This window comes from Eptesicus fuscus, chromosome 9 (genome assembly GCF_027574615.1).
Source record: "Eptesicus fuscus isolate TK198812 chromosome 9, DD_ASM_mEF_20220401, whole genome shotgun sequence".
Classification (NCBI taxonomy): Eukaryota; Metazoa; Chordata; class Mammalia; order Chiroptera; family Vespertilionidae; genus Eptesicus; species Eptesicus fuscus.
The window spans coordinates 67,530,591-67,542,765 of NC_072481.1; the positions used below are offsets into that span (position 1 = coordinate 67,530,591).

The window sequence follows — 12,175 nt, forward strand, 5'->3', positions numbered from 1 at the left end:
AAGAGATTACTCTCTAGCTTCTGTTTGTATATATCTGGGTTAGGGAGAGGTGTTATGCTTAACTGCGAATTAATCAGTGCATGTTTATTGAATTTGACTAGGTTCCCAGCACTGTGTTAGGCAATATGGGAAATTCAAAATAATTTAAGGTTTCATCTATGTTTCAAAGGAGCTTAAGAAATAGTTGGAGGAGCAAAATGATGAAAAGTCACTGGGTATATCCTTCTAAAACATTAGATAATTGCTGCAGTGTGTGTTTGTGTGTGTGTGTGTGTGTGTGTGTGTGTGTGATCATATTGTAATGACCAGATATTGCAATGGCTGCAAAGGAGGAAGAATATTTAAGTCTACCCGGGGAAATCAATTTTCTCTATATTCTGTATAGGGTGGCTTAAATTATATTCATCGGGGTGGGGGGCGTAATAATATGGTGTATTACAAAGAATAAAAACTTATTTTTTAAAATAATAAGACTTCAAAAATAATAAGACTTGTGAAACAAAGTAAAATTTAATAGATGTCCATTTGGAAGTTTCTAGCAAATAAAGACTTTCAATTTCTTAGATGTAATAGCACTTCCTATTTCTAGGAATAAAGGAACAAAGGCTTTTAAATGTACCCAGTGACTTTTCGTCATGTAATAGCAAATCAAAACATTAGCTTTCCTAAGAAGTGAACTATGCTGATTGGCAGTGTTAGGGTAAGCTGTTTTATAAATTGAGCTGACATCTCCCTACTCAAGTTAAGGTAGTCCTTCAGAGCTGGTGAGATTCTTCGCACTGATATCTAAAACTAAGGGTATGTGACCTTAAGTTCAAGTATGTTAGCTTATGTTTGGGGATATTGATATTAACTTTTAAAATGTAGGTGTTAAATATTGGACTCAGAAAATACATAATGCATGATCAAAAAACATTCCCTTCTAGATTACTTTGTGCATGATTATATTGATTAGTCACTTAATTTTATATTTTTAGAAATTTTGCACTATAAGCCACAAAGTTTTTGTCTAACAAATACACCATCAAGTACATCATCATTTTACCTTGTAAGAGACCTCATATGCTCACTGGAAATACAAAATTTGGGTTGATTTTTTATAATTTCAGTTAGATCAAATAAGTTTAAAGAGAAAAGCTAAATTTTTTCTCCAAAACTTCACTCAGAAAACATGGACTCTCTGATATGATTCTAGGTAAAACACATGACTTTCTCCTGAGCTTCAGTTTTATTAAATGAGAAGGATAGGCATTTCCATTTCACAGATTTATTGTGAAAAATATGATGGCAAAGTATGACTTTTCGTCTCTTTAACTATATTGACTTCAAATGTCTTGGCCTCATTTGGGGCATTTCCAATATTGTCCTAATTGTGATTAGTTGCCTCTCTGGCAAACAGATTGAGAGAAGTCTAAGACCAAGGACCAGATGCCCCAGTTCTTCCATCACTACCTGCTTCCTTCTCTCAGAGGAATCTGTAGGAGCTATAGAGACAGAGGACAAGACCAGGCAAAAGAACATTTAATGACAGCTAAGCTCTGGCCCCAGACTTTGCTATCAGTCTTCTGGTGACTCAGCCAGACCTCAGGTAAGCACTGAAGGCCTGTGTGACCTGGACCAGAAGGAGGTAGAGGGGCAGCTCAAGAAGCCTCCTCCTTATCCTCCCCGCCACCAGCCCCCCTCACACTTGAATCTCCGCCTGCTGAGAGCAAGCAAAGGGGAACCCAGGCAAGGAAGTGTCAGAGGGAGGAGGGGGAAGGGAAGAGACAAGACAGGAGGAGATTGATTATTGACTGTCCCTAAGGCCAAGAGTAGAGCTTGTCTGAGCTGTTCTTATAGGGTATGATCCACTTCTAAGACCCAGTTTCAGACCCAACAAATCACACCAGCTTCCAGGAATAAGAGAAACTTCACATTGATGACTCCCAAGAGAAGCTCTAAAGAGAGAGTTCGAGAGCCCCAGCCACTTGAACTCTAAACCTTAACCCCTGTGAGCACCAAAGTTCAGTACTTTTCCTTTGACATTACCATCTCTACCAGCCCACTTTCTCCTAGAACGAAGTAAGGAGGAACAAAGAATAGTGTTGAGTTCTAACCAGAGATAAGTCAGGTAAAAGGAAAAATCTATAACTGAAATTCACTCTATATGGTAAAAGATCTATTTGCCTGGAATGTGTGGAACCTTTTTTTATCCAAATTAATGGTATTTCTGGAGTGCAGTTAGCTTAACTTCCACAAAGACATGACTGAAAAACGAAACTGTCCTACCATCCAACACATCTAAATGACTAAGAATTGTAATGACTCTTGTCTTACCTGCAATCCTTCTATGATGTCACAAAGTACAGCTCATTCTCTCTCATAAATGATACCATCTATTCCTTCACATAGATTGGACCACAGCCTGGCAGTTGACATCATTCATTGCTGAGTACTATAGCAAATTATTCTTTGATTATTATAGTAAATTTCTAAAATAAATAATCATTTTTAAAAATATCCTTTCAGTCCAGTTATGTATTGTTGTTGTTGTTATTTGGATTCTTTCAGTGTTTAGAATTCTGTAACTTTGTGCTTTTGACATTGTGTGTGGATAGTGCAAAGGATTTATGTTTCTGTTTGGACTCTCCCAATTTTTTTTTTTTTAATCTTCCTCCTACTCACAGATCTGTCAGTGAACTGCAGGGTGTCCCGATTTTAGTCAGTTGAGTACAGAACTAAGAGTTCAGTTCCTGATGATTTATTCAAAAAGAGTTTTTCCTTCATTATCTCAAGAGCATAATTATAAATACTTCAAAATTTTCAAACAACTGAAACAAGTTGTCTCTCATGAATCATAAATTGTATGTTCCTAATGTTTATCCATAGTTCTTTTATGTCCACTGAATTTTCTCACATGGTTTTGATTTTGAAATGAGTGCTTTGCACTTAAATCTTAGATTGCCATGGGTCAGGTAATGCACTAGTCTACTTGGCTTATGGAAAACTGCTATGAAGCAAAATAAAAACAGTTTTGAATTGCATTCACTCCCTCATTTTTGATATATTTTTTTTCTAATTGCTTTTGTGTCATGGAGCAGCTTTCCTCAAAAAAAAAAAAAAAAAGGAAGCAAATACAACTAAGATGCAACTACAGAAATGAAAGCATCTTTGATGGCTGGAAAGTCTCGGGCTCTCAAGGGTTTAAAAAATTAACTCAGGTGTGGCTCAGTGGTTGAGCGGCAACCTATGAACTAGGAGATCATAGTTTAATTCCCTGTCAGGGCACAGGCCCAGGTTGCAGGCTTGATCCCCAGTGAGGGTCGTGCAGGAGGCAGCCAATCAATGATTCTCTCATCATTGATGTTTCTATCTCTCACTCCTCTCCCTTCCTCTCTGAAATCAATAAAAACATATGTTTATTTTTTAAATTAACATACATAGTATGTATAGTGATCTTTACCCATGGAAAACTCAGTTTTTCTATATTTATAGTGATAGTAGAATTGCCTTTATGGAAATAACAAAATGTAGACATGATCCTAATGTAGATGTGATGGTTTTTTACTTAGGAATAAATGGGTAGTGCCTCCCAAATCTGGCACCATTTGTGTTTCTTAAATGAGTCAGCACTTCGCTCTGGCTTTAGGAATCACTAGGCTGACATCACTTGCCCATTTGGAGGATGTGTGAAATGAATTGTTTCATCTCAGAGGAAAGTAGCTAGCAGGAAAATATTTCCAGATGTCCCCTGGCACCTGATTTTATAATGTGTGTACTTGCTATTGTTGTGCTTTATTTCCTTTGAGTTGGTGGGGCACAGTATTCATTTGTTGTATATCTAATTTGTGCGAGGCAATGTCTAGAAGGATGAAGCCTACTTTTAAGAAGTTTAAAGGTCTATAAAGTAAAATGATAAGAAAAAAAACAAGTAATTTTACACTATGTTTTCTTAGGTGCTCTGATAGAGGGAGAATCAGGATGTAAAAACACTGGTCCAGTTTTAACTATATATTCTTGTTCTGTATAGTAATGACTCAGGAAATTATGGTGTATGTTTTTCAATGTTTAATTCTTCTACCAAACTAGTGGCATTTAATGGTCCTCAAGCACAGAAATTTCTGCAAATGCTTAACGCAAGAAGATGTGCTTCATGTCTGGTTTTTAATCATGTACAGATGAACCCTATAGCAAGTGTACTGCTGTTATATCTTACCACGGAGAGAATGCATAACTTCAGAAATTCAAGTTTTAATCAGCTCATCCCTCCAATCCCTTAGATATTTTTCTAAGAACATCAACTCCATGCCTCAGAGCTGCAGGCTGTGATTTTTCTTCTCCTTTTTCTGTTGCTCTTGGAGAAATGAGCAACCAATAAAAACAGCAGCCCTTGGATCTATTAATAAACACTTTCAAATTTGGCAGGTTGCTTTAGACCTTTTTCTCTCTCTCTTTACTATCTGGATCTAATCTTTGTCCATACACAGTGTGTTGCTTCCTGTTGATCATATACGTTTTAAGTATCATTAACAAGGAAGAGAACATGTGCACAGTGGGCAGGAAATGACGGGGCCACGCCCTTGCAGTTTTGCTTTGCCATCTCGACAAGGACCTGGCTGTGCTGGAGAGAGTGAGGCAGTGTCTGTGGTGCCCACGGATGTGTTTTTGTGCCCCAGTGGCGATGGCCCCCAAGTATCCAGGGATTGGATTTGGAGAAGAGTAAGACTAAGGATAAGACACTTACTGGAAATGAAAGCATGCAGATGTTCTCCCCTCTGGAACCATCTTCTCTGCCTTCTCAGTTCCTTTTCTTTCTCACCAAGATATTTTTTGGACTTAAAATATTTTCAGGACATAGTTAGCCTTTGCATCTTCAGAGATAATTCTGCACTGATAAGGGTAACTCTCACGCCTCTGGAGGATAGAGGCTTTGTCCTCCAGCACCTCATTTCTGGGAGAACATGATTAATTAAGATTGTACATTAACCGTTAACTTAGTGACATGAAAATTAATTATCTTCCCTTATATCTCCATCCCTTTTGCCAGGAGAAATGGGTCTACCTTAGAAAGGAAGAGCAACAGTCCACCTTTTTTATCTTTTCCCTTGCTCTTCCTAAATGCAGACCTTTGCTGCTGTCTGTGGAACCCACAAGGTTCTGACCTTACCCTTCCCCAGTGACCTGTCCAAGCCCAGTAGCTTTGAACTGCCAGGGAAGCTGCTCCTACTCCATCAAGCCTTCTCTGCTCACGCCAAGCCCGAGCACTTACTGTACTTACCACACTCTTCACGTTGTGTATGTGTTGCCTGGTTAGCGGTCCTGTTTGACTTTTCATATGGCTATTTATGTCTCTCCAGCAAGATTTTAAGTGCTTTCAGAATAGTGAACATTGGTTCTGACGCCTTGATTTTCTTGAAATGCTTAGCAAATAGTAGATATTCACTAAGTGTTAGCTGATAAAGGACATTCTGTCCTTGGTAAGGATGAACACATCCAGGGGAGTAGGTCTTTGCAATCTGTTTTGCTAGGTCATTCTTTGGTCAGCAGAGATAACTTGTTTTGTTATCAGAATGGGGACAAATCTGGATGATCAGCTTTAGGGTAGAACCACCAGGAACCAGCTGTATTTGAGTCTGTGGAGCGGAGAGGGGGTAAAAGATAAAATTAATCACCTTTATATTGACCAACGGCCCTTTCTGTGGCTCCAGTCTTCCTGTTTTTGTCACACTTTCCATAACAATATGAAAGCACTGTCTAAAGAATAAACCGCAATGTGAAGAATACCCCTGGATGACAAGTTAACGTATAATAACACCAGTTGTGTTATCATGCGCAGCAAATTGTCTCACTTCTTTCAGTGGTAACATAGTCATAATTATGATTTCAAGCCTAAACTGGGGAAATAATTGTTGGGGGATTGTTCATAGAAAAATAGTAATGGACTTCATTGTTGAGGTTGTAGGAAAATAAGCGCTTCATCTGCTGCTAGTGGGAGGTGTGTAAAGACTTTCGGCCTCTTTTTCGTGGGGAGGGGCATTTGGCATTACAGGTTTACCTTGTTTGGCACTACCCAAAGAATGCAGAATGCTGGTTTTCCATGTGAGTCTGGAGACTAATTTTTATCGAATACACCCTCACCCACACTCTGTCTTCTGGAAAAGACAGGTAAAGCAAGTGTTATACTTCAAAATACTCCCTCCGTTCAATGAATATAGCCATTCAATGAATATAGCCATGATAGATAAAAGTATAGAGAGAGAACAAAAATTCATGCATGGACTCAAAAGCAAGATACACATTTCTGTCGAGTACAAGTGAAATACTGAGTGGGGCTAAACAACTGCTGGGCTCTCATCCAAAAGGAGGCAGTAGCAGCCAGGGGCTTAGCTCCTGCCAGTAAAGGGAACTAAAAATGCCCGGGCTCGATAAGAGCCTGGAGCCTGGTCACTGTTGGAAGCCAGAGGCCCCCATTCCCAAAAGGAAGCTGAGAAGAATGGCGATTGACTGGATGCTGGATCTGGTGCCTTAGAGGAAGCTGTGCATCTGGGTGCCTCCCAACCAGGAACTGAGTCAGCCTGCCATGGACTCCCGGAATGGATTCGTGAGATCCTGACATTACAGTGGAACATCAAAATACCTTGATAAGACCTACTGGTGGATTCGGGGCCGGTGGGTTGGGTGCAGGAAACCACAAAAGAGCGTGCGAGAGGTGGTGGAAAACAGTTTCCTTCTCAGAACAAGCCTAATGCCCAGAACACATGAATAAAACTATGCTAGGAAAGGTTCTCAACAAAATTAGCAGTTGAAACTTTGATTCCCTTACAATGAAACTAAGCTTTCAAACAAACAATGAAGTTAAAATAGATATATTTACAATGGCCAAAGGGATGAAGACATAACATAAAAAAGGAGGTAGATAAGACATAAGAGCAAATGGATATTAAAAAAAGTTAGAAATCTTGGAAATAAAAAAGTCACCGAATTTAAAAATAGTAGCAGGTGGAATAACTAAATTGCACTTAGTTGCTGAAAGAAGTCATGAATTGGATAAGAGTTCGGAGCTTACTCAGAGCTTAGCACCCAGAGACAGGGATTTAAAACCACACACACCCATGGAAGACAATCACAGGCTCTGGCCTGCGTCTTATAGGAATTGCAGAAAAAAATGGAAGAAATGATGAAGCAAGTTTTAAAGCAATATTTAAAGAGACGTTGCTAAAATTTCCCAAATTGTACAAAGTCCTTAACTACAGATATCGAGCAGAGTTAATTCACATACATGTAAAATAAAGTGAAACTGTAAAAGATGTGGGATTAACAGTAAGATATTTAAAGCTACCATCAAGAAAAACAGATTGCCCACGAAAGAAGAAACTCAAACAGGCTTCTCCTTGTGAAAAATATAAGCCAGAAGAAAATGGAATAAAACTGTTTTAAAGTGCTGAAGGCAAATTACTATCAACAGAGAATTTTATAACTTACTAAACTATTATTTAAGATTGAAAAAAATATAGATATGTTCAAACATAAATGAGTTTTCTACCCACAAATCCTTATTAAAAGAATTATCAAGGGATATATTTCAACCAAAAGAAAAATGAGCCCAGGAAGATAATATGAGGACCTAAGAAAACTGGTGAGCACATGATTTAATAAATATATAAATAATCACAATCAACTATGATCATACAAAAAAAAGTGTGTTTTAAAAGAAGCTAAAAGAAACTCTGGGTAGTTCAGTGGGTAATTAAAACACGCTTGGAAGGGTGTAGAGAAAACCTTTAAGTGTGCATGTACTTATTAGAAGTACAATCTGCATTATAGAAATAACAGTTTATACTTTCCTCACCAGCTGAGGTGGGAAATTTTATATGGAAAGTGTTATCAATGCAATAGAAGGCAGGAATAAGGAAGGAAGGATATTTAGAAAAATACAGAAATAAATTTGAATATTAGTAAATAAGTATGAGTGAGCAAAATAATGTAATTGATTAAATTCACTTGTGAAGAGGAAGAGGTGATTAACTTGAATTTTTAAAAATAAAATAGCTAAAAATTAAAGAACAACATGAAAAAACAAAAAAGTAGCTGGTGGATCACTGTTAGTATCAGACAGCATTTAGCTCTCCCTCATTAAGAATGCTCTCTTGCAGGACTGGCATGGCTCAGTGGTTGAGCATTGACCTATGAACTAAGAGGTCATAGTTCGATTCCTACTCAGGGCACATGCTAAGGTTGCAGGCTCAATCCCCAGTGGGAGGCATGCAGGAGGTATTCGATCAATGATTCTCTCTCATCATTGATGTTCTATCTCTCTCCCTCTCCCTTCCTCTCTAAAATCAATAAAAATATATTTAAAAAAGAAGAAGAATGCTGTGCTTTTTATCATCCAGGCCAGTGTGCTCAGTGGTTAGAACATCGGCCCTTGCACTGAAAGGTTGTGGGTTCAATTTCCAGTCAAGGGCATGTATCTGGATTGTAGGTTCGATCCCCAGACCCAGTCAGGGCACATGCGGGAGGTAACCAATCCATATGTCTGTCTGTCTGTCTCTGTCTGTCTGTCTGTCTCTCTCTCTCTCTCTTTTCCCCCCCCCTCCTTCCACTCTCTCTAAAAATCAATGGGAAAAAATATCCTCAGGTGAGGATTAACAAAAAATAAATAAGTAAGAATGCACTCTTTATCAAATCAAGATATATATTTGAGTTTTAAAACCTGTGCCAATTCTTGTAACCACCACCACAAAAATGCTACAAAAGAATCTCAGCACCACAAGGAATTCCCTGGTGCTGAGCCTTTGCAGTGAACCTCTGGCAACTGCTGATCTGGTTTCTGTTCTACTTTATGGATGCCGTGTAAAATCAGCATGTAATTTTTTGAGACTGGTACTTCTTTCAGTACAAAAATTGCCTAAATGCACATCATCATGGGAATGTGATTAATAAATTACATAGTGCCTCCACTCTGTGATTCTGTGGTCCTTAGAATGAATTAGATCCCTATGTGCCAATGTGTTAAGGTCTCCAAGACATGCTGTGAGAATGAAAAACTCCAGGTGCAGGAACAATACATATAGTGAGGTCCCATGTGTTTATATATCATACAGATGTGAATGCACAGGTGTAGATCTGGAAGAGCATGCAACAGATTCATCAGGGCTTACTAAGAATCAGCTTGGGGGTATGGAAAGGTGAAGGGAGGACTCTACCTTTTGTTAAAAGTAAGTGTTTTTTTAAGAAAAATAGATTTATGATAGCAAAATTATATTTAAGCATAACTTAATAAATATCCAAAATCTATGTGAGGAAAGTTATAAAACACTCCTGAGAAACACAAAATTAGATGTGAACAAATGGAAACCCACACCATGGAGAGGAAGAATCAACACCATAAAGATGTTATTCATAAATTAATTTATAAATGTAGTCTAATCTCAATAAAAATAACATCAATGAGGTGCTGTGGTTGTTTTTTTTTTCTTGGTCTAGAGTAGTTGATTATAAATTTCATTGTGATAGACAAGCCTGAATTTATGCACTTATCACACTAATTGCAGATGTGGTTGTCTTTCTCCTGTGCTTGACCTTGAAGGGCTTATCTTTCTTGGTATCCCTAACATAATAGCTGACCTACAGTAGATCCTCCAAAACGGTTAACTTTTTCTGAGGGCGCACTCAGGACTACTCAGTATTTATGTCCTCCATGGTCCTACACCAGTTCCATTCATGTCATTTATATCTCTGACAGCTAATAACTAAGCTTGGTCCTTACGTTGCTCTATCTTTGTTATTTTAAGCTGTTGTACTGAAGCTAAGTGGTTTTGTTTTGTTTTGTTTTGTTTTAACCTCAGCCCTCCGGTTTCTCATTCATGCAAATATGATACTTTTTCAACTTGTTACCCTGCTGGGTTCTGCTTTCATTGCTGTGCTTTTCTGGAAACTGCCTAAATTAAGATATTACTTTTTTCCATTGTAGTGGTGTTATGATTCTAATGAAGGACTGAGAATCAAATAACAATTATCAAAGATATATCATACAAAGATTATGAACATTAATGATTTAAAATTGTGAAAATTACTATTAAAAGGCCCTAATATTGCATTGTCTATGCACGATAGTTTTACATGAAACTAGAGGCCTGATGCACAAAGATTCGTGCAAGAATGGGCCTTCCTTCCCTTGGCTGCTGGCACCGCCTTTGTTCCGGCCCAGAGCCACCTTTCTGCCTTCCCACACTGCCCAGAGGCCCAGAGCAGCTGGGGCAGCGCGGAACGCCTGCGTCCTGCCCCACCCCCTGCCACTCTGTGCCTGTGTATGCAAAGTAACCTGCCATCTTTGTTGGGTTAATTTGCATACTCCTGATTGGCTGGTGGGCATCACGAAGGTACAGTCAATTTGCATCTTACTCTTTTATTAGTGTAGATAAAGTTCACACAAGCGCCACTTAAAAATACATCACCTGTGCAGCTGGTGTGTCTCAGTGGTTGAGTGTCGACCCTGGAACCAAGAGGTCACAGTTCAATTACTGGTCAGGGCACATGCCCAAGTTGTGGGCTTGATCCCCAGGATGGGGTATGCAGGAGGCAGCCAGATCAATGATGTTTCTCTCTCATCGATGTTTCTATCTCTCTATCCTTTTCCCTTCTTCTCTCTCTAAAAATCAATAGAAACATTTTTTAAAACCCTTAAAAAATGCATCTCCTTGCTGGTATAAACTTTACAATTACAATTTTAAATATTTGAGGTTTTTTTCCTAGATTTGAGCAGCATACAGGACATGGTTTCAATGGGTTGTTTCCTTCTTCAAGAAAACTTGAATTTTCACACTATTTTTCTTGAAAACCTCTCCCTGTAGAAAACAAAAGCAAGAAATTTAGTTTATTTAATTTACCTTAGAATTAAGGAAGCTGAGTTCCTTTTTTCTTCCCAGAAACAGCTGTTGTGTTATCTCAAAATAATTTGCAAAATGAGATTTCATAAATCCTAATTTCAGTGAGCCCATTTCTCTAGTCCTTACAACCCTTGGGTTTCTTTTCCAGAAATATTATGTAGATATAATCATAATCATGGAACAAATTTACATGTAGATTTTTATTCCTCTAGGGACTGTAATTGTAAAGACTAGAGGAGCATTTTATAGACTCCTGTCACCTAGATGTCAGCTGCTTCTTGGGATCTTGGGTCAAATTCCAGTCCACAGCCCACCCCAAGTTCTGGCAGACTCCTGCAAGGATCAGGTTCTCATGGTCTCAATTCCTGCTCCCATGGGAACAGCTTAGATTATAGATTTTTACCCTCCCAGGCAAACTCTTTCTATCTGTACAGTTTGAATCAAGCATGAAATTTACTTGCCTTTTGCTGTGATTTCTAGAAAATCCATTCATAAAAGGTGTAGGTATAGTTTGTGTGTGTGTGTGTGTGTGTGTGTGTGTGTGTCTGTGTGTGTGTGTGTGTAGCAGATTTTGCCAAAAGTTATTTACATCTCAAAATAGGAATAATGAGTGTATACTTTAGCCTCCTACCACGTTGCTTGACCTATTTTCTTCGATCCTAACCCCTCTCTGCTCTGCTGACTCGCCTTCTCCTACCTGCAAGCCTGTTTGTCCCCATGTGAAGGAGGTAGTTTAGCCATCTTTGTTGCCTTGGCTTCACATGATCTTTCCTCTCCGTGACTCACCTTCTTTTATGTGTTCCTCTCCTCATTCCCAAAGTAACTTAGGTATTTTCCTTAACATCGATGATTTCATTCAAGAATATTTTCATATCCACCTTTAGGGTAATAACTTCCTCACCTTCCTATATTTTGGATCAGATTCTTTTGTTCAGTTTCCTTTTTTAATGTTTTTCTCTCCCACTCCCCACTGTCTTTTCCCCCTTTTCTCCCGCCCACTACACAAACACCCCATGTAGCTCCAGTCTCCAGCTTTCTTTCCTCCTCAGGGTTGCCCCTAGAAGATACTGGTGGAATTTCTCCAGGTTGTGATGTGTGTGAGAGCTGGTGATGGCCTGAGCCACAGTGTTCTAGAGAATGGGGTTGGGGTGGGGCTTTCTCCCACTTCTTCCCCTAGCATTGTCTTGGCCCTGCATCAGCAGTCTGGAACCCTACAATTGTTCCTTCAAAATTTGTTTTGAAGCCTCTCTTTAGGACTTGTTTTACAATCCAATCCTTAAATTACTGGATAAAGGTCAAAAGAAATG

At 38.8% G+C, this 12,175-nt stretch overlaps 1 protein-coding gene across 2 annotated transcripts in view; it reads left to right on the forward strand.

The window, feature by feature from the left end:
* Window positions 1-12,175, forward strand: part of LRRC8C (leucine rich repeat containing 8 VRAC subunit C) — an 87,174-nt gene that overhangs the window by 67,853 nt on the left and 7,146 nt on the right. The window lies entirely within an intron of this gene.